The sequence below is a fragment of the Eschrichtius robustus genome, chromosome 20 (genome assembly GCF_028021215.1).
Source record: "Eschrichtius robustus isolate mEscRob2 chromosome 20, mEscRob2.pri, whole genome shotgun sequence".
Taxonomy (NCBI): Eukaryota; Metazoa; Chordata; class Mammalia; order Artiodactyla; family Eschrichtiidae; genus Eschrichtius; species Eschrichtius robustus.
This window is the reverse complement of record NC_090843.1, coordinates 66807756-66812664: the sequence shown is the minus strand read 5'-3', so window position 1 is coordinate 66812664 and position 4909 is coordinate 66807756. Positions and strand designations below refer to the sequence as shown.

Below are 4909 nucleotides of genomic sequence, written 5' to 3'. Positions count from 1 at the left end.
ATAAAGAAGATATGGTACTTATGTACAATGGAATATTACTCAGCCATGAAATCAATGAAATAAGGCCAGTTGCAGCAACTCAGGTGGACTCAGGTACGATCATTCTAAGTGACATAAGTCAGACACAAAAAGACACTTAGCATAAGCTATCACTTATAGGTGGAATCTAAACATGGCTACACATGAACTAAGTTACAAAACAAACAGAGTCACACATTTAGCAAACAAACTTATGGCTGCTAAAGGGGAAAGGTGGGGTGGGGTGAGGCATAAACCAGAGGGTTGAAATTAACACAGATACTGTTCCAAAGACCAAATAAGTAATCGACAAGACCTACTCTGTAGCTCAAAGAACTGGACTCGGCACACTCTAGTCACCGGCAAAGAATACATACGACCAGTAAGAATCTGAAAAAGAATTTATGGATGTCTCTCTGTAAGTGAATCAAGTGGATGTGCAGCAGCAAGAAAGACAGCATTGAAAAGCAGCTGCACCCCATTATAAACATAAACTACAAAAACAACACACAGGGAGAAACTGTTACAAAATGCGTTCAGGGGCTGTGATGAAACCTGCATTGGCCCCATCTAGATCCGCATCTGGACGGGACAAGAGCAGAGGTCTCAATCTCTGTCTTGAGGTTTACAGTCAAATGCTAGCTCAGTCACTTTACCTCTGTTCATACACTGCTGATTATTTTCAACAAATCACAAAGATATCGGCATTTTATATTTACTGTTCGGTGCTTGAGCTGGAGTAGCAGGCAGCACCTTGAGTATATTAATCCTGGCTGAGCTATGCTGACCTGGAGCGCTACTTGGAGATGCCCAAATCTGTAAGGTAGTCATAACAGTCCCTGCACTTGTAATAATTTTCTTTATAGTTGTACCCACTACGATTGCAGGGTTTGAAAACTGACTTGGGCCACTAATAACTGGGGCACCTGAGGTAACATTTCCCCAAATAAATCATATAAACTTTTGACTACTTCCCCCATCATTCTTACTCCTACTCATATCACCAATAGTAGAAGCTGGTTCTGGTACAAGTGGAACCGTATATTCAGCTCTAGCCTGCAATCTGGCCCATGCAGGAGCCTCTGTCGACCTAACCGTTTTCTCCTTACATTTAGCAGGTGTCTCTTCAGTTCTTCGTGCTATTTCTTGTATTACTATAGTCTTTAATCCAAAACCAGCAGTCATATCCCAATACCAAACACCATTATTTGTTTAATCTTCCCCAACTATAGCCATATTACTATAATTACCAATCTCAGTCCGAGCAGCCAGAATTGCCATACTGTTAAGAGATAGAAATCTAAACACTACTTTCTTTGACCCTGCAGGAGGAGACCGAATCCTATACCAACGCCTGTTTTGATTCTTTGGTCACCCTGAAGTCTGTATTCATGGCCTACCAGGGTTTGTTATAATCTCACATATCATTACATACTATTTAGGACAAAAACTGCCTTTCAGCTATTTGGGAATAGTTTGAGTCATGTCCACTGGCTTTTTAGGAGTTCTCTTGTGGGCCCATCATAGGTTTACCATAGGGATAGCTGTCGACTCAGGAGCATACTTTGCTTCAGCTACCGTAATTACTTCTATCCCTACAGGAGTAAAAGTATCTAGCTGATTAGCGACTCTTTTTTAATTTTTTTTTTTTTTTTTTTTTTTTTTGGCTGCGTTGGGTCTTCGTTGCTGCGCGCCAGCTTTCTCTGGTTGTGGTGAGCAGGAGCTACCTTCGTCGTGGTGCGCGGGCTGCTCATTGCGGTGGCTTCTCTTGCTGCAGAGCACGGCCTCTAGGCGCGTGGGCTTCAGTAGTTGTGGCTCGCGGGCTCTAGAGGGCAGGCTCAGTAGTTGTGGCGCACGGGCTCTAGAGGGCAGGCTCAGTAGTTGTGGCGCACGGGCTTTTTGCTCCGTGGCATGTGGGATCTTCCCAGACGAGGGCTCGAACCCGTATCCCCTGCATTGGCAGGCGAATTCTTTTTTTTTTTTTTTCCTCCCCTCACCTTGTCTTAAGATGAGGAATGTCTGAATTTTAGACATTTATTGAAAATGTGTACATTTCATATAAATGGACTAGACTCCTTAAGCTGGTACAATGTTTCCACAGACTGTCTACTATATAGAGGTCTGGCAGCCTCTGGAGTGCCTGCAGCCTGACCAAATTCTCTGCTATTGCCCACGAGGGATTAAGAAATGGCACATGGAAAATGGTGGGCAGACTCACAAACACTTGTTTGGGCTGTTGCTTTCCTCTTCATCTTTTATTCCCATCAGTCCTAGGCCAGAGAGCAACCCACGAGTGCTCTCAGTTCCTGGCAGCAGGATGAGGCAGAGGGTGCCTGGGCACAGGCTGTGGTAGAGCTTTCCTATCTTCCTGCCCCAGCGCCAGGCTGCTATCTTTGGGTGGTCCACCTTCACCATCTGCAAGGTCTCCTGCTCCGAGGGGGGAGGTATGACACGAAGCCCTGGGGGCCTTGATTCAGGAGGTAAGCCCCTGGGCCATGAATGGAGGTGCCTGGGGGCTAGGGCATGCCTGCCTTTCAGCTTCCAGTTCTTGCCTGTGAGAATGCCAAGGGCCCTCTGGGCACTGCCAAAAGTTTTGCATCTCAAGAAACAGTATTTTTTCTGCTTTCCACTTTTAAGATCTTTAGGCAAGATCACAGCTTCCAGGCCCAGGAAGAGGCTGGACTGTTGCAACAGGTGTTCCTTGAAGGTTTCACTCACTCCAGACAGGTATATAGTAGCTTGGTTCTCAGAATCTTGTTCCAGCTCATTCACAAGGATGTCACAATCAAGGGTGAGCTCTGTCACAGGCCTCTGCACCTTGATGCAGGTACCTTCTACCAGGATGCCATCCAAAGACTCTATGGCCAGCTGGGCACCTTCCAGGATTTCGTATTGTATACAGAGATGTGGCTGATGGGTTTCAAGAATAAGAGTCACTGACCGGACTGGACCAAAACTCTTAAACAGCCTCTTCAGAGCTCTAAGGTTACAATTTTTGCTAAATGGCCCAGCATAGACAGTTGACATCTCCATCCACTTGATCCTCATTCTTTTGCTCACCTCCTCAGTGAGGTTGGGTGGAAAGGGTTCAAAAGAGAACTGCACGATGCTGAAGGTAAACAGGGGGATTTCCACTCTAGCCTGCTCAAGAACCTCTTTATTTGAAAGGCACTTAATAGTTTGCCAGTTTTTGGAAGAAGAAAGTTCAGTAGCATCTGCCTCCCGAGTCAAGGAGCTTCTGGCCCATTGAGTCCCAGCATTCTAAAACACTTGTGTTTAGCTGCTGAACTACTTCTGCTGTATTTTTCGTCTCTAGGCCTGCTGCTTCTAGTTCTTGGTGACTAGCTAGTGCCTCCAGATTTAGTTCTGCAATCTTCTTTGGGCCATATTTGAGGAAATACCGAGCCAATTCAAGGGCTGTTCTAGCATCTTCTGTGGCATCATGACCAAACCTATCTGGACACTGTATACCCTTCCCCAAAATAACTTTGGCTAAGAACTTGAGCTTAAATCTTCTGCCCTGCTCTCTGACATAAAGCAATGATGTATCAGTAACATACGGATGTATCATTTTCAGTGCTCTGAGATCTAAGTCTAAGGAGTGGCCCACTAACACAGCGTCGGGAGGAAGCAGTGCTTTTAACTGTCTCTGTACATCTTTGAGTGTGGTTGTCACTGGGTTAAGAATCTTCTTTGTGATTCCTGAGAAACTGGTGAGGTAGTCCACAATCTTGTTGTCAGGTTTAACAAGTTCATCCATAACACAGCAGCCTCCTTCAGCAACCAATGAGATGCGTGTTAGTTCTCGCCCCTTGGATGTCAGGCACACTTCACAGTCAAGCCCAAAGAGAGGACTGTTGTCGGTTATAGAACCACAACATCTTTGTAGGCACAAAGTTTTCACAGTCAGGAAAACCTTGTAATGGAAAGTGATATGTTTTCATTTCCTCCTTTGTGAGAAGGCATCTGGTCAAGCTTACTTTCTTAGAGCCATACTTTTGAACGATGGGGTCATTCTGCAGGTTGATGCTGACTTTTGAGCTGGAAGAAGGTAAAGACCCTTCCATTTCTTTAGGCAGATCCCCAATTATTTGTTTCTTTTGCAGCCCAATGATATCAGCTAGGAAATCAGATGATGGGGGAGGCAAGCAGAACTTGTGTCTGAATGCCTTTCGGAGAAACCCAAACTCCAAATAGAACCTGTAAAAGTGTAGCTGACTCATTCCCTGCAGTATAAAAACCACCACGTTGTTCAGGTGGTTTTGGTGAAAAAGCTGGCACCCGCTAGGCTTAGGAACACTGAATTTGCCCAGAACTGCACGCTTCAGCAATTCACATAGCTGACCATGAGTTATTTCACGGCTTCCAGCAAATCAAATGGTAGATAAGCGGGCTTTCTTGGCCTCGGGCTGCTGCCTCTCCTCAAGATCCCAACGGTCTCTCATCACCTCAGACGCCCCGACCAGCTTATTCGGGACTCGCCTCCTCTTCCTGCCCTTCTTGGGGGTCCTCCCGGTCCTTTCCTTCTCTGGCTCCATGAGCAACCCCAGCAGCTGCCTCAGCCTTGGGCCGGCAGGCGAATTCTTGACCACTGCGTCACCAGGGAAGTCCCTAGTTAACATCTGTTCACGGAGGTAATATTATGTGACCTCCCACTATATTATGAGTGTTAGGCTTTAGTTTTTCTTTTTACGGTAGGTGGTTTGACAGGAATCATCTTAGCCAACTCACCCCCGGACATTGTCCTCCAGGATACCTACTATGTAGTAGCACACTTCCGTGACCTAATGTCCATGGGAGCAGTCTTCACTATTATAGGAGGCTTCCCACACTGATTCCCACTATTCTCAGGTTATACAGTTAACTCAGCATGAGCAAAAATTCACTTCAC

At 45.8% G+C, this 4909-nt stretch overlaps 1 pseudogene; it reads right to left on the bottom strand.

Annotated features, from left to right (window-relative positions):
• Window positions 1-2072: 2072 nt before the first annotated feature.
• LOC137754825 (RNA exonuclease 5 pseudogene) lies at window positions 2073-4556 on the bottom strand (annotated as a pseudogene).
• Between the last annotated feature and the right edge of the window lie 353 nt (window positions 4557-4909).